The 22,472-nt window shown below is 38.8% G+C and overlaps 1 protein-coding gene across 1 annotated transcript in view; it reads left to right on the top strand.

The window, feature by feature from the left end:
- Nucleotides 1–2,562: 2,562 nt before the first annotated feature.
- LOC140425680 (sodium channel protein type 1 subunit alpha-like) overlaps nt 2,563–22,472 on the top strand; it is a 580,672-nt gene continuing 560,762 nt past the window's right edge. The window contains exon 1 of the mRNA XM_072510176.1: nt 2,563–2,728. The gene's annotated coding sequence lies outside the window, so the exon portion shown is untranslated. The remainder of the gene's footprint in view (nt 2,729–22,472) is intronic.

The following is a 22,472-nucleotide window of genomic DNA, read 5'->3' as shown; positions in this document are numbered from 1 at the left end:
GAGGCCCGGCCCGTGATGCTCCGTTGCCGACCGGCTGAATTCTTGACAGCGTGGACCTCTCATGGTCCCACCGTCTGGGAGCCTCGCCTGGCGGCTGTGGACTCAGTCCGGGGTCGCCACAGTCGGGAGAGGGCCGATCGAAGGCAGGGAGGGCTTCATTCGGTGCTGGGGGCAATGTGTGCGGGTGGTCTGGGGCGTGCGAGCGGCCGATGGGGGGCATAATTTTGCTGGTCCGGGTCCTTGGGCTGAGTCCGCCATGGAGCATGACTCTGAAGGAACTGTTCCAGAGTCCAAAGAATTTTGGAAAATTACTACCAATGCATCTACTATTTCTCGGGCCACTTCGTTAAGTACTCTGGAATGAAGATAATGTGGCCCTGGATATTTGCGCACCTTCAAACGCATTAATTTCCCTGAAACCATTTCTCTATTAATACTGATTTCCTTCAACTGATCACTATAACCTGTGCTTCTCAGAACGTCCAGTACATTATTCATGTGTTCCTTTGTGAAGCCAGAAGCAAAGTGCAAATTTACTTCCTCAGCTATTTCGTTGTCCCCGTTATGAATTCCATTGTATCCCGCTGTATGGGCCTAAACTTGTTTTTGTCAATCTTTGTCTCTTTGCATACCTATAGAAACTTTTCCAGCCTGTTGTTATGTTCCCTGCTAGTTTACTTTCAAATTGTATTTTCCCCTTCTTAATCAATCCCTTGATCTGCCTTTGCTGAATTTTAAACTGTTTCCAATCCTCAGGTCTATTGCTTTCTTTGCCAATTTGTATGCCTCTTCTTTGAGCCTAATACTATCTCTAATTTCTTTTGTAAGCTGTGGTATGCCCACAGTTGTCATTCCATTCTTGTGCAAAATAGGGATAAACAATTTTTGGAGTTCACCTCTTCGTTCCTTGAATGTCTGGCATTGCATGTCCACTGTCCTTCCTTTCAGTAATGTTTCCCAATCCATCATAGCCAATTCATGCCTCATAATATCATAGTTACCTTTATTGAGATTCAGAATCCTGGTCTCACCTTGATGAAGAATTCTGTCATATTTATATTATGGTCACTCATCCCCAAGGGTTCTCTTATAACTAGATTGGCGGCACAGTGGCATGGTGGTTAGCACTGCTGCTTCACAGCGCCAAGGACCCGGGTTCAATTCCGGCTTGGGTCACTGTCTGTGTGGAGTTTGTACATTCTCCCTGTGTCTGCGTGGGTTTCCTTCGGGTGCTCCAGTTCCCTCCCACAGTCCAAAGATGTGCAGGTGAGGTGCATTGGCCATGTTAAATTGTCCCTTAGCGTCCAGGGATGTGCAGGTTAGGGTACGGGAATAGGGGGGTATGGGTATGAATAGAGTGCTCATTTGAGCGGTCGGTACAGACTTGATGGGCCAAATGTCCTCATTCTGCACTGTAGGGATTCTCTTATTCTATGATAATCCTTCTTAATTGCAAATTATCAAGTCCAAGATGGCCTGTTTCCCTCCTGGTACCTCAATATATCGATCCAGAAAACCATCGCGTACACACTCTATATGCCACACTATAGAAAGGACGTGAACGTGTTGGAGAATGTGCAGAAGAGGTCTACTGGAATGGTTCAGTTATGAGGAGGGAGGCAAGAAGGCTAAGAGGGATTTGATACCGATATTCCAAATCATTAGCAGGCTGGACAGTGTAGATAGGGAGAAAGCTGTTCACATTCATAACAGGATGAAGAAGGAGAGGGCAAAGATTTAAATTGTTGGCAAAAGAAGCAAAGGTGATGTGAGAAACAACTTTCATACAGCGAGTGGTTCGGGTTTGGAATGCAGTACCTAATAATAATAATAATCGCTTATTGTCACGAGTAGGCTTCAATGGAGTTACTGTGAAAAGCCCCTAGTCGCCACATGCCAGCGCCTGTTCGGGGAGGCTGGTATGGGAATTCAACCCACGCTTCTGGCATTGCTATGCATTACAAGCCAGCGATTTAACCCACTGTGCTAAACCAGACCAACCTAGCAGAGTGGTGGAGGCAGTTTCAACCAAGACATTAAAGAGGACATTAGAACTGGGTGGTACGGTGGCACAGTGATTGGCACTGCTGCCTCACCACGCCAGGGACCTGGGTTCAATCCCGGCCTTGGGTGACTGTCTGTGTGGAGTTTGCATGTTTATTCATCCCTAATTGCCCCTGTATTGTGTGGCTCGCCCAGCCATTTCAGAGGGCATTTAAGAGTCAACCGCACTGCTGTGGATCAGGAGCCACATGTAGGCCAGACCAGGTAAAGATGGCAGAATTCCTTCCCGAACGAACACTTGTGACCGGATGCCCAATCGGCAATGGATTCTTGGTCCTCATTAGACTTTTAATTTCAGATTTTTTCATGAATTTAAATTTTGGGATTTGAAGCTAGTTCCCCAGAGCATCACCCTGGGTCTCGGCAATACTAGTCCAGTGATAATGCCACTACCTTCTCTCTATTTCATTGTGTGTGCTCTACGACAGCATCTGTGCTCCATTTCAGTGTGTTTTTTTTTATTAATTCACAGGATGTGGGCATCACTGGCCAGGCCAGCATTTATTGCTCTACTCTTGCTGCCTTTGAGACGGTGGTGGTGAGCTGCATTCTTAAAAACTGCAGCCCCAGAGGTGTAGGTACACCCAAAGTGCTGTCAGGATGGATTTCCTGGATTTTGACCCAGCGACAGTGAAGGAGCGGCGATATATTTCGAGTCAGGATGGTGAGTGACTTGGGGGGGAACCTCCAGGTGGTGGTTTTCCCAGTTATCTGCTGCCCTTGTCCTTCTAGATAGTAGCGGTCATGAGTTGAGAAGATAATGTCTCAAGTGCATTTGTGAGTTTTTGCAGTGCATCCTGTCGAAGGTGCACACTGCTCCGACTGTGTGGGTGGTGCAGGGAGTGAGTTTTCCTCGAATGGTTAGCAATCAAGCGAGCTGCTTTGTCCTGCATGCTGTTGAGTATCTTCAGTGTTGTTGGAGCTGCACTCATCCAAGCAAGTGGAGAGTATTTCATTACACTCCTGATTTGTGCCTTGTAGATGGTGGACAGGCTTTGGGGGAGGGGTCAGGAGATGAGTTACCTGCTATTGGATTCCTAGGCAGAGTATTTTTATCGTGCTGGCCCATGGTAGTCACTGCCACAAGATGTTGACAGGGGGGACTCAACAAATTTTCATCTGTGTGATCCGTTGCGGTCTGTGTGCTCCTTCTGTTTCACTGTATGCTGGAGTACAGTCTGTATGATCCGTTTCACGTGTGCTCTATACAAATACGTTTGTGCTTTAAGTGAGTTGGTGTTTGAAGTTACTGTGCATGCCCTGTTTCACTGTGCACTCTGTTTCAGTGTATCTTCTATTTTGTGTGTGAGAATGCTCTGTTTCGGCACAGGATCTGTTTCGGTGGAAGTGAGTGTTATCTTTCGAGTTATATTTCTAGTTCAGTGTGTGCTCTATTTCTAGTTCAGTGTGAGTTCTAATTTTAGTTTAGTGTGTCTCCTAATTCTAGTTCAGTGTGTGTTCAATTTCTAGTTCAGTGTGTGCTCTATTTCTAGTTCAGCGTGCGTTCTATTTCTAGTTCAGTGTGTGCTCTATTTCTAGGTCAGTGTGTGTTGTATTTCGAGTTCAGTGTGTGTTCTAATTCTACTTCAGTGTGTGTTCTATTTCTAGTTCAATGTGTGTTCTAATTCTAATTCAGTGTGTGTTCTATTTCTACTTCAGTGTGTGTTCTATTTCTGGCTCTATTTCTAGTTCAGTGTGTGTTCTAATTCTAGTTCAGTGTGTGTTCTATTTCTAGTTCACTGTGTGTTCTATTTCTAGTTCATCGAACATTACAGCGCAGTACAGGCCCTTCGGCAATCGATGTTGCGCCGACCTTTGAAACCACTCTCAAGCCCATCTACACTATTCCCTTATCGTCCATATGTCTATCCAATGACCATTTGAATGCCCTTAGTGTTGGCGAGTCCACTACTGTTGCAGGCAGGGCATTCCACGCCCTTACTAGTCTCAGAGTAAAGAACCTACTTCTGACATCTGTCCTATATCTATCTCCGCTCAATTTAAAGCAACGTCCCCTCGTGCTGGACATCACCATCCGAGGAAAAAGGCTCTCACTGACCACCCTATGTAATCCTCTGATCATCATGTATGCCTCAATTAAGTCACCTCTTAACCTTCTTCTCTCTAACGAAAACAGCCTCAAGTCCCTCAGCCTTCCCTCATAAGATCTTCCCTCCATACCAGGCAACATTCTGGTAAATCTCCTGTGCACCCTTTCCAATCCTTCCACATCCTTCCTATAATGCGGCGACCAAAATTGCACGCAGTACTCCAAATGCGGCCGCACCAGAGTTTTGTACAGCTGCAACATGACCTCATGGCTCCGAAACTCAATTCCTCTACCAATAAAAGCTAACACACCATACACCATCTGAACAACCCTCTCAACTTGGGTGGCAACTTTCAGGGATCTATGTACATGGACACCGAGATCTCTCTGCTCATCCACACTGCCAAGAATCTTACCATTAGTCCAGTACTCTGTCTTCCTGTTATTCCTTCCAAAATGAATCACCTCACACTTTTCTGCATTAAATTCAATTTGCCACCTCTCAGCCCAGCGCTTCAGCTTATCTATGTCCCTCTGTAACTTATAACATCCTTCCGCACTGTCCACAAATCCACCGACTTTAGTGTCATCTGCAAATTTACTCTCCCATCCTTCTACGTCCTCCTCCAGGTTATTTATAGAAATGATAAACAGCAGTGGCCCCAAAACGGATCCTTGTGGTACACCACTAGTAACTGGACTCCAGTCTGAACATTTCCCATCAACCACCACCCTTTGTCTTCTTCCAGTTAGCCAATTTCTGATCCAAACTGCGAAATCAGCCTGCAGTAGCCTACCATGGGGAACCTCATCAAATGCTTTACTGAAATCTATATACACCACATCAACTGCTTTACCCTCATCCACCTGTTTGGTCACCTTCTCAAAAAACTCAATAAGGTTTGTGAGGCACGACCTATCCTTAACAAAACCGTATTGAATATCTCTAATCAAATTATTCCTTTCCAGATGATTATACATCCTATCTCTTATAAACCTTTCCAAGACTTTGCCCACAACAGAAGTAAGGCTCACTGGTCTATAGTTATCGGGGTTGTCTCTACTCCCCTTCTTGAACAAGGGGACAACATTTTCTATCCTCCAGTCTTTTGGCACTATTCCTGGAGACAAAGATGACTTAAAGATCAAAGCCAACGGCTCAGCAATCTCCACCCTAGCTTCCCAGAGAATCCTAGGATAAATCCCATCCAGCCCAGGGGAGTTATCGATTTTCACACTTTCCAGAATTGCTAACACCTCCTCCTTATGAACCTCAAGCCCTTCTAGTCTAGTAGCCTGAATCTCAGTATTCTCTTCGACAACATTGTCTTTTTCCTGTGTGAATACTGGTGAAACATATTCATTTAGCACCTCTCCTACCTCCCCGGACTCCACGCACAACTTCCCACTACTGTCCTTGACTGGCCCTACTCTTACCCTCCTCATTCTTTTATTCCTGACATATCTATAGAAAGCTTTAGGGTTATTCTTGATCCTACCTGCCAAAGACATCTCATGTCCTATCCTGGCTCTTCTTAGCTCTCTCTTTAGGTCCTTCCTAGCTAACTTGTAACTCTCGAGCGCCCTAACTGAACCTTCATGTCTCATCTTTACATAAGCCTCCTTCTTCCTCTTGACAAGTGTTGCGACTGCTTTAGTAAACCACGGTTCCCTTGCTCGACCACTTCCTCCCTGCCTGACAGGTACATACTTATCAAGGACACGCAGTAGCTCCACATTTCCATTGTGCCCATCCCCTGCAGTTTACCTTTCCATCCGATGCATCCTAAGTCTTGCCTCATCGCATCATAATTGTCTTTCCCCCAGAAAAACTCTTGCCCTGCGGTATATCCCTACCCCTTTCCATCACTAAAGTAAATGTAATCGAATTGTGGTCAATATCACCAAAGAGCTCTCCTACCTCCAAATCTAACACCTGTCCTGGTTCATTACCCAGTACCAAATCCAATATGGCCTCGTCTCTCGTTGGCCTATCTACATACTGTGTCAGTATCCTGTGTCCTGCACACATTGGACAAAAATGGACCCATCTAAAGTACTCGAACTATCGCGTTTCCAGTCAATATTTGGAAAGTTAACGTCCCCCATAACAACTACCCTGTTGCTTTCGCTCCTATCCAGAATCATCTTTGCAATCCTTTCCTCTACATCGCTTGAACTTTTCGGAGGTCTATAGAAAACCCCTAACAGGGTTTCCTTTCCTGATTCTAACCTCAGCCCGTATTACCTCAGTAGACAAGTCCTCATCAAACGTCCATTCTGCCACCATAATACTGCCTTGACTAACAATGCCACCCCTCCCCCTCTTTTACCACCTTCCCTCAGCTTACTGAAATATCTAAACCCCGGCACCTGCAACAACCATTCCTGTCCCTGCTCTATTCATGTCTCCGAAGTCCCAGATACCAACCCATGCCGCAAGTTCACCCACCTTATTCCGGATGCTCCTGGCATTGAAGTAGACACACTTTAAACCACCTTCCTGCCTGCCGGTACACTCCTACAACTTTGAAACCTTACTCATGACCACACTACTCTAAACCTCCTGTATACTGGAGCTAAAATTCAGGTTCCCAATCCCCTTTCTAGTTCAGTGTGCGTCCTATTTCTAGTTCTAATTCTACTTCAGTGTGTGTTCCAATTCTAGTTTAGTGTGTGTTCTATTTCTGGTTCAGTGTGGGTTCTATTTCTAGTTCAGCGAGTGTTCTAATTCTAGTTCGTGTGTGTTCTATTTCTAGGTCAGTGTATTCTATTTCTAATTTCATGTGTGTTCTAGTCCTAGTTCAGTCTATGTTATATTTCTAATTCTGTGTGTGTTCTACTTCTAGTTCAGTGTGTGTTCTATTTCTAGGCCAGTGTGTGTTCTATTTTAATTCCGTATGTGTTCTATTTCTAGTTCAGTGTGTGTTCTATTTCGAGGTCAGTGTGTGTTCTATTTCCAGGTCAGTATGTGTTCTATTTCTAATTCCGTGTGTGTTCGATTTCTAGTTCGGTGTGTGTTCTATTTCTAGTTCAGTGTGTGTTCTATTTCCAGGTCAGTGTGTGTTCTATTCCTAGTTCAGTGTGTGTTCTATTTCTAATTCCGTGTGTCTTCGATTCCTAGTTCAGTGTGTGTTCTACTTCTAATTCCGTGTGTGTTCTGTTTCTAGTTTAGTGTGGATTCTATTTCTAGATCAGTGTGTGTTCTATTTCTAGGTCAGTGTGTGTTCTATTTCTAGGTCAGTGTGTGTTCTATTTCTAATTCCGTGTGTGTTCTATTTCTAATTCCGTGTGTGTTCTATTTCTAGTTCAGTGTGTGTTCTATTTCTATTTCACTGTGTGTTCTATTTCTAGTTCTGAGAGTGTTCTATTCCTAGTTTGGTGTATTTCCTATTTCTTGTTCAGTGTGTGTTCTATTTCTAGTTCAGTAGTGTTCTATTTCTAGTTCAGCTGGTTTTCCATATCCAGTTCAAATTCTAGTACAGTGTGTGTTCTATTTCTAGGTCAGTGTGTGTTCTATTTCAAGGTCAGTGTGTTATCTGTTTCTAATTCAGTGTGTCTTCTATTTCTAATTCCGTGTGTGTTCTATTCCTAGTTCAGTGTGTGTTCTATTTCTAGTTCAGCGTGTGTTCTATTTCTAATTCCGTGTGTGTTCTATTTCTAGTTCAGTGTGTGTTCAATTTTTAGGTCAGTGTGTGTTCTATTTCAAGATCAGTGTGTGTTCTACTTCTAGTTCAGTGTGTGTTCTATTTCTAATTCCGTGTGTGTTCTATTTCTAATTCCGTGTGTGTTCTGTTCCTAGTTCAGTGTGTGTTCTACTTCTAATTCCGTGTGTGTTCTATTTCTAGTTCAGTGTGGATTCTATTTCTAGTTCAGTGTGTGTTCTATTTCTAGTTCAGTGTGGATTCTATTTCGATGTCAGTGTGTGTTCTATTTCTAATTCCATCTGAGATCTATATCTAGTTCAGTGTGTGTTCTATTTCTAATTCCGTGTGTGTTCTATTTCTAATTCCGTGTGTATTCTATTCCTAGTTCGGTGTGTGTTCCATTTCTAGATCAGTCTGTGTTTTATTTCTTGTTCAGTGTGCGTTCTATTTCTAGTTCAGTGTGTGTTCTATTCCTAGTTCAGTGTGTGATCTATTTCTAGTTCAGTGTGTGTTCTATTCCTAGTTCAGTGAGTGTTCTATTTCTAGTTTGGTGTATTTCCTATTTCTTGTTAAGTGTGCGGTCTATTTCTAGTTCAGTAGTGTTATATTTCTAGTTCAGCTGGTTTTCCATATCCAGTTCAAATTCTAGTACAGTGTGTGTTCTATTTCTAGGTCAGTGTGTGTTCTATTTCTAGGTCAGTGTGTGTTCTATTTCTAGGTCAGTGTGTTTTCTGTTTCTAGTTCAGTGTGTGTTCTATTTCTAGTTCAGTGTGTGTTCTATTTTAATTCCGTATGTGTTCTATTTCTAGTTCAGTGTGTGTTCTATTTCAAGGTCAGTGTGTGTTCTATTTCTAGTTGAGTGTGTTTTCTATTTCTAATTCCGTGTCTGTTCTATTTCAAGGTCAGTCTGTGTTCTATTTCTGGTTCAGTGTGGGTTCTATTTCTAGTTCAGCGAGTGTTCTAATTCTAGGTCAGTGTGTGTTGTATTTCTAGGTCAATGTGTGTTCTATTTCTAGTTCAGTGTGTCTTCGATTTTTAGGTCAGTCTGTGTTCTATTTCTAATTCAGGTTGTGTACCATTTCTAGGTCAGTGTGTGTTCTATTTCTGGTTCAATGTGTGTTCTATTTCTGGTTCAATGTGTGTTCTATTTCTGGTTTACTGTGTGTTCTATTTCTAATTCCGTGTGTGTTCCATTTCTAGTTCTGTGTGTGTTCTATTTCTAGTTCAGTTTGTGTTCTATTTCTAATTCCGTGTGTGTTCCATTTCTAGTTCAGTGTGTGTTCCATTTCTAGTTCAGTGTGTGTTCTATTTCTAGTTCAGTGTGTGTTCTATTTCAAGGTCAGTGTTTGTTCTATTTCTAATTCCGTGTGTGTTCCACTTCTAGTTCGGTGTGTGTTCTATTTCTAGTTCAGTGTGTGTTCTATTTCCAGGTCAGTGTGTGTTCTATTTCTGGTTCAATGTGTGTTCCATTTCTAGTTCAGTGTGTGTTCTATTTCTAGTTCAGTGTGTGTTCTATTTCCAGGTCAGTATGTGTTCTATTTCTCATTCCGTGTGTGTTCTATTCCTAGTTCAGTGTGTGTTCTATTTATAATTCAGTGTGTGTTCGATTTCTAGTTCAGTGTGTGTTCTATTTCCAGGTCAGTGTGTGTTCTATTCCTAGATCAGTGTGTGTTCTATTTCTAATTCCGTGTGTGTTCTGTTTCTAGTTTAGTGTGGATTCTATTTCTAGATCAGTGTGTGTTCTATTTCTAGGTCAGTGTGTGTTCTATTTCCAGGTCAGTGTGTCTTCTATTCCTAGTTCAGTGTGTGTTCTACTTTTAATACCGTGTGTGTTCTGTTTCTAGTTTAGTGTGGATTCTATTTCTAGATCAGTGTGTGTTCTATTTCTAGGTCAGTGTGTGTTCTATTTCTAATTCCGTGTGTGTTCTATTTCTAATTCCGTGTGTGTTCTATTTCTAATTCCGTGTGTGTTCTATTTCTATTTCACTGTGTGTTCTATTTCTAATTCTGAGAGTGTTCTATTTCTAATTCCGTGTGTGTTCAATTTCTAGTTCAGTGTGTGTTCTATTTCTAATTCCGTGTGTGTTCTATTTCTAGTTCAGTGTGTGTTCTATTTCTATTTCACTGTGTGTTCTATTTCTAATTCTGAGAGTGTTCTATTTCTAATTCCGTGTGTGTTCAATTTCTAGTTCAGTGTGTGTTCTATTTCTAATTCCGTGTGTGTTCTATTTCTAGTTCAGTGTGTGTTCTATTTCTGTCAGTGTGTGTTCTATTTCTAATTCAGTGTGTGTTCTATTCCTAGTTCAGTGTGTGTTCCATTTCTAGATCAGTCTGTGTTTTATTTGTTGTTCAGTGTGTGTTCTATTCCTAGTTCAGTGTGTGTTCTATTTCTAGTTCAACTGGTTTTCCAGATCCAGTTCAAATTCTAGTACAGTGTGTGTTCTATTTCTAGGTCAGTGTGTGTTCTATTTCTAGTTCAGTGTGTTCTATTTCTAGGTCAGTGTGTGTTCTATTTCTAGGTCAGTGTGTGTTCTATTTCTAGGTCAGTGTGTGTTCTATTTCTAGGTCAGTGTGTGTTCTATTACAAGGTCAGTGTGTGTTCTATTACAAGGTCAGTGTGTTATCTGTTTCTAGTTCAGTGTGTCTTCTATTTCTAATTCCGTGTGTGTTCTATTCCTAGTTCAGTGTGTGTTCATTTCTAGTTCAGCGTGTGTTCTATTTCTAATTGCGTGTGTGTTCTATTTCTAGTTCAGTGTGTGTTTTATTTCTAGTTCAGTCTGTGTTCGATTTCTTGTTCAGTGTGTGTTCCATTTTTAGGTCAGTGTGTGTTCTATTTCTAGTTAAGTGTGTGTTCTATTTCTAGTTCAGTGTGTGTTCTATTTCTAATTCCGTGTGTGTTCTATTTCTAATTCCGTGTGTGTTCTATTCCTAGTTCAGTGTGTGTTCTATTTCTAATTGCGTGTGTGTTCTATTTCTAGTTCAGTGTGTGTTTTATTTCTAGTTCAGTCTGTGTTCGATTTCTTGTTCAGTGTGTGTTCCATTTTTAGGTCAGTGTGTGTTCTATTTCTAGTTAAGTGTGTGTTCTATTTCTAGTTCAGTGTGTGTTCTATTTCTAATTCCGTGTGTGTTCTATTCCTAGTTCAGTGTGTGTTCTATTTCTAATTGCGTGTGTGTTCTATTTCTAGTTCAGCGTGTGTTCTATTTCTAGTTCAGTGTGTGTTCTATTTCTAGTTCAGTGTGTGTTCTATTTCTAATTCCGTGTGTGTTCTATTTCTAGTTCAGTGTGTGTTTTATTTCTAGTTCAGTGTGTGTTCTATTTCTAGTTCAGTGTGTGTTCTATTTCTAGTTCAGTGTGTGTTCTATTTCTAGTTCAGTGTGTGTTCTATTTCTAATACCGTGTGTGTTCTATTTCTAGTTCCGTGTGTGTTCTATTTCTAGTTCAGTGTGTGATTTATTTCTAGTTCAGTGTGTGTTCTATTTCTAGTTCAGTGTGTGTTCTATTTCTAGTTCAGTGTGTGTTCTATTTCTAGTTCAGTGTGTGTTCTATTTCTAGTTCAGTGTGTGTTCTATTTCTAGTTCAGTGTGTGTTCTATTTCTAGTTCAGTGTGTGTTCTATTTCTAGTTCAGTCTGTGTTCTATTTCTTGTTCAGTGTGTGTTCTATTTCTAGGTCAGTGTATATTCTATTTCTAGTTGAGTGTGTGTTCTATTTCAAGATCAGTGTGTGTTCTATTTCTAATTCAGTGTGTGTTCTATTTCTGGTTCAGTGTGTGTTCTATTTCTAGATCAGTCTGTGTTTTATTTGTTGTTCAGTGTGTGTTCTATTTCTAGTTCAGCGAGTGTTCTAATTCTAGTTACGTGTGTGTTTTATTCCTAGTTCAGTGTGTGTTCTATTTCTAATTCAGTGTGTGTTCTATTTCTAATTCCGTGTGTGTTCTATTTCTAATTCCGTGTGTGTTTTATTCCTAGTTCAGTGTGTGTTCTATTTCTAATTCAGTGTGTGTTCTATTTCTAATTCCGTGTGTGTTCTATTTCTAATTCCGTGTGTGTTTTATTCCTAGTTCAGTGTGTGTTCTATTTCTAATTCAGTGTGTGTTCTATTTCTAATTCCGTGTGTGTTCTATTTCTAATTCCGTGTGTGTTTTATTCCTAGTTCAGTGTGTGTTCTATTTCTAATTCAGTGTGTGTTCTATTTCTAATTCCGTGTGTGTTCTATTTCTAATTGCGTGTGTGTTTTATTCCTAGTTCAGTGTGTGTTCTATTTATAGTTCAGTGTGTGTTCTATTTCTATTTCACTGTGTGTTCTATTTCTAGTTCTGAGAGTGTTCTATTCCTAGTTTGGTGTATTTCCTATTTCTTGTTCAGTGTGTGTTCTATTTCTAGTTCAGTAGTGTTCTATTTCTAGTTCAGCTGGTTTTCCATATCCAGTTCAAATTCTAGTACAGTGTGTGTTCTATTTCTAGGTCAGTGTGTGTTCTATTTCAAGGTCAGTGTGTTATCTGTTTCTAATTCAGTGTGTCTTCTATTTCTAATTCCGTGTGTGTTCTATTCCTAGTTCAGTGTGTGTTCTATTTCTAGTTCAGCGTGTGTTCTATTTCTAATTCCGTGTGTGTTCTATTTCTAGTTCAGTGTGTGTTCAATTTTTAGGTCAGTGTGTGTTCTATTTCAAGATCAGTGTGTGTTCTACTTCTAGTTCAGTGTGTGTTCTATTTCTAATTCCGTGTGTGTTCTATTTCTAATTCCGTGTGTGTTCTGTTCCTAGTTCAGTGTGTGTTCTACTTCTAATTCCGTGTGTGTTCTATTTCTAGTTCAGTGTGGATTCTATTTCTAGTTCAGTGTGTGTTCTATTTCTAGTTCAGTGTGGATTCTATTTCGATGTCAGTGTGTGTTCTATTTCTAATTCCATCTGAGATCTATATCTAGTTCAGTGTGTGTTCTATTTCTAATTCCGTGTGTGTTCTATTTCTAATTCCGTGTGTATTCTATTCCTAGTTCGGTGTGTGTTCCATTTCTAGATCAGTCTGTGTTTTATTTCTTGTTCAGTGTGCGTTCTATTTCTAGTTCAGTGTGTGTTCTATTCCTAGTTCAGTGTGTGTTCTATTTCTAGTTCAGTGTGTGTTCTATTCCTAGTTCAGTGAGTGTTCTATTTCTAGTTTGGTGTATTTCCTATTTCTTGTTAAGTGTGCGGTCTATTTCTAGTTCAGTAGTGTTATATTTCTAGTTCAGCTGGTTTTCCATATCCAGTTCAAATTCTAGTACAGTGTGTGTTCTATTTCTAGGTCAGTGTGTGTTCTATTTCTAGGTCAGTGTGTGTTCTATTTCTAGGTCAGTGTGTTTTCTGTTTCTAGTTCAGTGTGTGTTCTATTTCTAGTTCAGTGTGTGTTCTATTTTAATTCCGTATGTGTTCTATTTCTAGTTCAGTGTGTGTTCTATTTCAAGGTCAGTGTGTGTTTTTTTCTAGTTGAGTGTGTTTTCTATTTCTAATTCCGTGTCTGTTCTATTTCAAGGTCAGTCTGTGTTCTATTTCTGGTTCAGTGTGGGTTCTATTTCTAGTTCAGCGAGTGTTCTAATTCTAGGTCAGTGTGTGTTGTATTTCTAGGTCAATGTGTGTTCTATTTCTAGTTCAGTGTGTCTTCGATTTTTAGGTCAGTCTGTGTTCTATTTCTAATTCAGGTTGTGTACCATTTCTAGGTCAGTGTGTGTTCTATTTCTGGTTCAATGTGTGTTCTATTTCTGGTTCAATGTGTGTTCTATTTCTGGTTTACTGTGTGTTCTATTTCTAATTCCGTGTGTGTTCCATTTCTAGTTCTGTGTGTGTTCTATTTCTAGTTCAGTTTGTGTTCTATTTCTAATTCCGTGTGTGTTCCATTTCTAGTTCAGTGTGTGTTCCATTTCTAGTTCAGTGTGTGTTCTATTTCTAGTTCAGTGTGTGTTCTATTTCAAGGTCAGTGTTTGTTCTATTTCTAATTCCGTGTGTGTTCCACTTCTAGTTCGGTGTGTGTTCTATTTCTAGTTCAGTGTGTGTTCTATTTCCAGGTCAGTGTGTGTTCTATTTCTGGTTCAATGTGTGTTCCATTTCTAGTTCAGTGTGTGTTCTATTTCTAGTTCAGTGTGTGTTCTATTTCCAGGTCAGTATGTGTTCTATTTCTCATTCCGTGTGTGTTCTATTCCTAGTTCAGTGTGTGTTCTATTTATAATTCAGTGTGTGTTCGATTTCTAGTTCAGTGTGTGTTCTATTTCCAGGTCAGTGTGTGTTCTATTCCTAGATCAGTGTGTGTTCTATTTCTAATTCCGTGTGTGTTCTGTTTCTAGTTTAGTGTGGATTCTATTTCTAGATCAGTGTGTGTTCTATTTCTAGGTCAGTGTGTGTTCTATTTCCAGGTCAGTGTGTCTTCTATTCCTAGTTCAGTGTGTGTTCTACTTTTAATACCGTGTGTGTTCTGTTTCTAGTTTAGTGTGGATTCTATTTCTAGATCAGTGTGTGTTCTATTTCTAGGTCAGTGTGTGTTCTATTTCTAATTCCGTGTGTGTTCTATTTCTAATTCCGTGTGTGTTCTATTTCTAATTCCGTGTGTGTTCTATTTCTATTTCACTGTGTGTTCTATTTCTAATTCTGAGAGTGTTCTATTTCTAATTCCGTGTGTGTTCAATTTCTAGTTCAGTGTGTGTTCTATTTCTAATTCCGTGTGTGTTCTATTTCTAGTTCAGTGTGTGTTCTATTTCTATTTCACTGTGTGTTCTATTTCTAATTCTGAGAGTGTTCTATTTCTAATTCCGTGTGTGTTCAATTTCTAGTTCAGTGTGTGTTCTATTTCTAATTCCGTGTGTGTTCTATTTCTAGTTCAGTGTGTGTTCTATTTCTGTCAGTGTGTGTTCTATTTCTAATTCAGTGTGTGTTCTATTCCTAGTTCAGTGTGTGTTCCATTTCTAGATCAGTCTGTGTTTTATTTGTTGTTCAGTGTGTGTTCTATTCCTAGTTCAGTGTGTGTTCTATTTCTAGTTCAACTGGTTTTCCAGATCCAGTTCAAATTCTAGTACAGTGTGTGTTCTATTTCTAGGTCAGTGTGTGTTCTATTTCTAGTTCAGTGTGTTCTATTTCTAGGTCAGTGTGTGTTCTATTTCTAGGTCAGTGTGTGTTCTATTTCTAGGTCAGTGTGTGTTCTATTTCTAGGTCAGTGTGTGTTCTATTACAAGGTCAGTGTGTGTTCTATTACAAGGTCAGTGTGTTATCTGTTTCTAGTTCAGTGTGTCTTCTATTTCTAATTCCGTGTGTGTTCTATTCCTAGTTCAGTGTGTGTTCATTTCTAGTTCAGCGTGTGTTCTATTTCTAATTGCGTGTGTGTTCTATTTCTAGTTCAGTGTGTGTTTTATTTCTAGTTCAGTCTGTGTTCGATTTCTTGTTCAGTGTGTGTTCCATTTTTAGGTCAGTGTGTGTTCTATTTCTAGTTAAGTGTGTGTTCTATTTCTAGTTCAGTGTGTGTTCTATTTCTAATTCCGTGTGTGTTCTATTTCTAATTCCGTGTGTGTTCTATTCCTAGTTCAGTGTGTGTTCTATTTCTAATTGCGTGTGTGTTCTATTTCTAGTTCAGTGTGTGTTTTATTTCTAGTTCAGTCTGTGTTCGATTTCTTGTTCAGTGTGTGTTCCATTTTTAGGTCAGTGTGTGTTCTATTTCTAGTTAAGTGTGTTCTATTTCTAGTTCAGTGTGTGTTCTATTTCTAATTCCGTGTGTGTTCTATTCCTAGTTCAGTGTGTGTTCTATTTCTAATTGCGTGTGTGTTCTATTTCTAGTTCAGCGTGTGTTCTATTTCTAGTTCAGTGTGTGTTCTATTTCTAGTTCAGTGTGTGTTCTATTTCTAATTCCGTGTGTGTTCTATTTCTAGTTCAGTGTGTGTTTTATTTCTAGTTCAGTGTGTGTTCTATTTCTAGTTCAGTGTGTGTTCTATTTCTAGTTCAGTGTGTGTTCTATTTCTAGTTCAGTGTGTGTTCTATTTCTAATACCGTGTGTGTTCTATTTCTAGTTCCGTGTGTGTTCTATTTCTAGTTCAGTGTGTGTTTTATTTCTAGTTCAGTGTGTGTTCTATTTCTAGTTCAGTGTGTGTTCTATTTCTAGTTCAGTGTGTGTTCTATTTCTAGTTCAGTGTGTGTTCTATTTCTAGTTCAGTGTGTGTTCTATTTCTAGTTCAGTGTGAGTTCTATTTCTAGTTCAGTGTGTGTTCTATTTCTAGTTCAGTGTGTGTTCTATTTCTAGTTCAGTCTGTGTTCTATTTCTTGTTCAGTGTGTGTTCTATTTCTAGGTCAGTGTATATTCTATTTCTAGTTGAGTGTGTGTTCTATTTCAAGATCAGTGTGTGTTCTATTTCTAATTCAGTGTGTGTTCTATTTCTAGATCAGTGTGTGTTCTATTTCTGGTTCAGTGTGTGTTCTATTTCTAGATCAGTCTGTGTTTTATTTGTTGTTCAGTGTGTGTTCTATTTCTAGTTCAGCGAGTGTTCTAATTCTAGTTACGTGTGTGTTTTATTCCTAGTTCAGTGTGTGTTCTATTTCTAATTCAGTGTGTGTTCTATTTCTAATTCCGTGTGTGTTCTATTTCTAATTCCGTGTGTGTTTTATTCCTAGTTCAGTGTGTGTTCTATTTCTAATTCAGTGTGTGTTCTATTTCTAATTCCGTGTGTGTTCTATTTCTAATTCCGTGTGTGTTTTATTCCTAGTTCAGTGTGTGTTCTATTTCTAATTCAGTGTGTGTTCTATTTCTAATTCCGTGTGTGTTCTATTTCTAATTCCGTGTGTGTTTTATTCCTAGTTCAGTGTGTGTTCTATTTCTAATTCAGTGTGTGTTCTATTTCTAATTCCGTGTGTGTTCTATTTCTAATTGCGTGTGTGTTTTATTCCTAGTTCAGTGTGTGTTCTATTTATAGTTCAGTGTGTGTTCTATTTCTAGTTCACTGTGTGTTCTATTTCTAGTTTAGTGTGTGTTCTATTTCTAGTTCAGCGAGTGTTCTAATTCTAGTTACGTGTGTGTTGGATTTCTAGTTCAGTGAGTGTTCTATTTCTAGTTTGGTGTATTTCCTATTTCTTGTTCAGTGTGCGTTGTGATTCTAGTTCAGTAGTGTTCTATTTCTAGTTCAACTGGTTTTCCATATCCAGTTCAAATTCTAGTACAGTGTGTGTTCTATTTCTAAGTCAGTGTGTGTTCTATTTCTAGTTCAGTGTGTGTTCTATTTCTAGGTCAGTGTGTGTTCTATTTCTAGTTCAGTGTGTTCTATTTCTAGGTCAGTGTGTGTTCTATTTCTAGGTCAGTGTGTGTTCTATTTCTAGGTCAGTGTGTGTTCTATTTCTAGGTCAGTGTGTGTTCTATTACAAGGTCAGTGTGTTATCTGTTTCTAGTTCAGTGTGTGTTCTATTTCTAATTCCGTGTGTGTTCTATTCCTAGTTCAGTGTGTGTTCATTTCTAGTTCAGCGTGTGTTCTATTTCTAATTGCGTGTGTGTTCTATTTCTAGTTCAGTCTGTGTTCGATTTCTTGTTCAGTGTGTGTTCCATTTTTAGGTCAGTGTGTGTTCTATTTCTAGTTAAGTGTGTGTTCTATTTCTAGTTCAGTGTGTGTTCTATTTCTAATTCCGTGTGTGTTCTATTTCTAATTGCGTGTGTGTTCTATTCCTAGTTCAGTGTGTGTTCTATTTCTAATTGCGTGTGTGTTCTATTTCTAGTTCAGCGTGTGTTCTATTTCTAGTTCAGTGTGTGTTCTATTTCTAGTTCAGTGTGTGTTCTATTTCTAATTCCGTGTGTGTTCTATTTCTAGTTCAGTGTGTGTTCTTTTTCTAGTTCAGTGTGTGTTCTATTTCTAGTTCAGTGTGTGTTCTATTTCTAATTCCGTGTGTGTTCTATTTCTAGTTCAGTGTGTGTTTTATTTCTAGTTCAGTGTGTGTTCTATTTCTAGTTCAGTGTGTGTTCTATTTCTAGTTCAGTGTGTGTTCTATTTCTAGTTCAGTGTGTGTTCTATTTCTAGTTCAGTGTGTGTTCTATTTCTAGTTCAGTGTGTGTTCTATTTCTAGTTCAGTCTGTGTTCTATTTCTTGTTCAGTGTGTGTTCTATTTCTAGGTCAGTGTATATTCTATTTCTAGTTGAGTGTGTGTTCTATTTCAAGATCAGTGTGTGTTCTATTTCTAGATCAGTGTGTGTTCTATTTCTAGATCAGTGTGTGTTCTATTTCGAGTTCAGTGTTTGTTCTATTTCTAATTCAGTGTGTGTTCTATTTCTAGTTCTGTGTGTGTTCTATTTCTGGTTCAGTGTGTGTTCTATTTCTAGATCAGTCTGTGTTTTATTTGTTGTTCAGTGTGTGTTCTATTTCTAGTTCAGCGAGTGTTCTAATTCTAGTTACGTGTGTGTTGGATTTCTAGTTCAGTGAGTGTTCTATTTCTGGTTTGGTGTGTGTCCTATTTCTAGTTGAGTGTGTGTTCTATTTCTAGTTCGGTGTGTGTCCTATTCCTAGTTCTGTGTGTGTTCTATTTCTAGTTCAGTGTGTGTTCTATTTCTAGATCAGTCTGTGTTTTATTTGTTGTTCAGTGTGTGTTCTATTTCTAGTTCAGCGAGTGTTCTAATTCTAGTTACGTGTGTGTTGGATTTCTTGTTCAGTGAGTGTTCTATTTCTGGTTTGGTGTGTGTCCTATTTCTAGTTGAGTGTGTGTTCTATTTCTAGTTCGGTGTGTGTCCTATTCCTAGTTCAGTGTGTGTTCTATTTCTAGTTCGGTGTGTGTCCTATTCCTAGTTCAGTGTGTGTTCTATTTCTAGTTCGGTGTGTGTCCTATTTCTAGTTCAGTGTGTGTTCTATTTCTAGATCAGTCTGTGTTTTATTTGTTGTTCAGTGTGTGTTCTATTCCTAGTTCAGTGAATGTTCTATTTCTAGTTTGGTGTGTGTTCTATTCCTAGTTCAGTGTGTGTTCTATTCCTAGTTCAGTGTGTGTTCTATTTCTAGTTCGGTGTGTGTTCTATTTATAATTCGGTGTGTGTTCTATTTCTAGTTCAGTGAATGTTCTATTTCTAGTTTGGTGTGTGTTCTATTCCTAGTTCAGTGTGTGTTCTATTCCTAGTTCAGTGTGTGTTCTATTTCTAGTTCGGTGTGTGTCCTATTTCTAGTTCAGTGTGTGTTATATTTCTAGATCAGTCTGTGTTTTATTTGTTGTTCAGTGTGTGTTCTATTTCTAGTTCAGTGAATGTTCTATTTCTAGTTTGGTGTGTGTTCTATTCCTAGTTCAGTGTGTGTTCTATTCCTAGTTCAGTGAATGTTCTATTTCTAGTTTGGTGTGTGTTCTATTCCTAGTTCAGTGTGTGTTCTATTCCTAGTTCAGTGAATGTTCTATTTCTAGTTTGGTGTGTGTTCTATTCCTAGTTCAATGTGGGTTCTATTTCTAGTTCAGCGAGTGTTCTAATTCTAGTTACGTGTGTGTTGGATTTCTAGTTCAGTGAGTGTTCTATTTCTAGTTTGGTGTTTTTCCTATTTCTAGTTCAGTAGTGTTCTATTTCTAGTTCAGTAGTGTTCTATTTCTAGTTCAGCTGGTTTTCCATTTCCAGTTCAAATTCTAGTACAGTGTGTGTTCTATTTCTAGGTCAGTGTGTGTTCTATTTCTAGTTCAGTGTGTGTTCTATTTCTAGTTCTGAGAGTGTTCTATTTCTAATTCCATGTGCGTTCTATTTCTAGTTCAGTGTGTGTCCTATTTCTAGTTCAGTGTGTGTTCTATTTCAAGTTCAGTGCGTGTTCTATTTCTAGTTCCGTGTGTGTTCTAATTCTAATTCCGTGAGGGTTCTATTTCTTGGTCAGTGTGTTTTCTGTTTCTAGTTCAGTGTGTGTTCTCTTTCTAATTCTGTGTGTGTTCTCTTTCTAATTCTGTGTGTGTTCTATTTCTAGTTCAGTGTGTCTTCTATTTCTAGGTCAGTGTGTGTTGTATTTCTTGTTCAGTGTGTTTTCTATTTCTAATTCAGTGTGTGTACTATTCCTAGTTCAGTGTGTGTTCTATTTCTAGGTCAGTATGTGTTTTATTTCTAGGTCAGTGTGTGTTCTATTTCTAGTTCAGTCTGTGTTCTATTTCTAGGTCAGTGTGTGTTCTATTCCTAGGTCAGTGGGTGTTCTATTTCTAGTTAAGTGTGTGATCTATTCCTATTTCAGTGTGTGTTCTATTTCTAGTTCAGTGTGTGTTCTATTTCTAGGTCAGTGTGTTTTCTATTTCTAGGTCCGTGTGTCTTCTATTTCTAATTCCGTGTGTGTTCTATTCCTAGTTCAGTGTGTGTTCTACTTCTAGGTCAGTGTGTGCTCTATTTCTAATTCCGTGTGTGTTCTATTCCTAGTTCAGTGTGTGTTCTATTTCTAGTTCAGTGTGTGTTCTATTTCTAATTCCGTGTGTGTTCTATTCCTATTTCAGTGTGTGTTCAATTTCTAGTTCAGTGTGTGTTCTATTTCTAATTCCGTGTGTGTTCTATTCCTAGTTCAGTGTGTGTTCTATTCCTAGTTCAGTGAGTGTTCTATTTCTAGTTCGGTGTGTATTCCATTTCTAGTTCTGTGTGTGTTCTATTTCTAGTTCAGTGTGTGTTCTATTCCTAGTTCAGTGAGTGTTCTATTTCTAGTTTGGTGTATTTCCTATTTCTTGTTAAGTGTGCGGTCTAATTCTAGTTCAGTAGTGTTCTAATTCTAGTTCAGTAGTGTTCTATTTCTAGTTCAGCGGGTTTTCCATATCCAGTTCAAATTCTAGTACAGTGTGTGTTCTATTTCTAGGTCAGTGTGTGTTCTATTTCTTGGTCAGTGTGTTTTCTGTTTCTAGTTCAGTGTGTGTTCTCTTTCTAATTCTGTGTGTGTTCTCTTTCTAATTCTGTGTGTCTTCTATTTCTAGTTCAGTGTGTCTTCTATTTCTAGGTCAGTGTGTGTTGTATTTCTTGTTCAGTGTGTTTTCTATTTCTAATTCAGTGTGTGTACTATTCCTAGTTCAGTGTGTGTTCTATTTCTAGGTCAGTATGTGTTTTATTTCTAGGTCAGTGTGTGTTCTATTCCTAGGTCAGTGGGTGTTCTATTTCTAGTTAAGTGTGTGATCTATTCCTATTTCAGTGTGTGTTCTATTTCTAGTTCAGTGTGTGTTCTATTTCTAGGTCAGTGTGTTTTCTATTTCTAGGTCCGTGTGTGTTCTATTTCTAGGTCACTGTGTGTTCTATTTCTAGGTCCGTGTGTCTTCTATTTCTAATTCCGTGTGTGTTCTATTCCTAGTTCAGTGTGTGTTCTCTTTCTAATTCCGTGTGTGTTCTCTTTCTGATTTCCGTGTGTGTTCTATTTCTTGTTCAATGTGTGTTCTATTTCTAGGTCAGTGTGTGTTGTATTTCTAGTTCAGTTTGTTTTCTATTTCTAATTCAGTTTGTGTTCTATTCCTAGATCAGTGTGTGTTCTATTTCTAGGTCAGTATGTGTTCTATTTCTAGGTCAGCGTGTGTTCTATTCCTAGGTCATTGTGTTTTCTGTTTCTAGCTCAGTGTGTGTTCTATTTCTAATTCAGTGTGGGTTCTATTTGTAGTTCAGTGTGTGTTCTATTCCTAGTAAAGTGTGTGTTCTATTTCTAGTTCAGTGTGTGTTATATTCCTAATTCCATGTGTTCTATTCCCAGTTCTGTGTGTTCTATTTCTAATTCAGTGTGTGTTCTGTTTCTAGTTCAGTGTGTGCACTATTCCTAATTCCATGTGTTCTATTCCCAGTTCTGTGTGTTCTATTTCTAGGTCAGTGTGTGTTCTATTTCTAGTTCAGTGTGTTTTCTATTTCTACTTCAGTGTGTGTTCTTTTTCTAGGTCAATGTGTGTTCTATTTCTAGTTCAGTGTGTCTTCTATTTCTAGGTCAGTGTGTGTTATATTTCTAGTTAAGTGTGTGTTCTATTTCTAGGTCAGTGTGTGATCTATTTCTAGGTCAGTGTGTGTTCTATTACTAGGTCAGTGTGTTTTCTATTTCTAATTCAGTGTGTGTTCTATTTCTAGTTCAGTGTGTGTTCTATTCCTAGTTCAGTGTGTGATCTATTTCTAGGTCAGTCTGTGTTCTATTTCTAATTCCGTGTGTGTTCTCTTCCTAGTTCAGTGTGTGTTCTATTTCTTATTCCGTGTGTGTTCTATTTCTAGTTCAGTGTGTGTTCTATTTCTTGTTCAGTGTGTGTTCTGTTTCTAATTCCGTGTGTGTTTTATTTCTAGTTCAGTGTGTGTTCTATTTCTAGTTCAGTGTGTGTTCTATTTCTAGTTCAGTGTGTGCTCTATTTCTAATGCCGTATGTGTTCTATTCCTAGTTCAGTGTGTGTTCTATTTCTAGTTCAGTGTGTGTTCTATTTCTAGGTCAGTGTGTCTTCTATTTCTAGGTCAATGTCTGTTCTTTTTCTAATTCACTGTGTTCTATTTCTAGGTCAGTGTGTGTTCTATTACTAGGTCAGTGAGTGTTCTATTTCTAATTCCATGTGTGTTCTCTTCCTAGTTCAGTGTGTGTTCTATTTCTTATTCTGTGTGTGTTCTATTTCTAGTTCAGTGTGTGTTCTATTTCTAGGTCAGGTGTGTTCTATTTCTAGGTCAGTGTGTGTTCTATTTCTAGGTCAGTGTGTGTTCTATTTCTAATTCCGTGTGTGTTCTATTCCTAGTTCAGTGTGTGTTTTATTTCTAGGTCAGTGTGTGTTATATTTCTAGGTCAGTGTGTGTTCTATTTCTAATTCCGT

Source organism: Scyliorhinus torazame, chromosome 6, assembly GCF_047496885.1.
Source record: "Scyliorhinus torazame isolate Kashiwa2021f chromosome 6, sScyTor2.1, whole genome shotgun sequence".
Taxonomy (NCBI): Eukaryota; Metazoa; Chordata; class Chondrichthyes; order Carcharhiniformes; family Scyliorhinidae; genus Scyliorhinus; species Scyliorhinus torazame.
The sequence above is the reverse complement of the archived record's forward strand: the minus strand, read 5'-3'. Positions and strand labels throughout refer to the sequence as shown.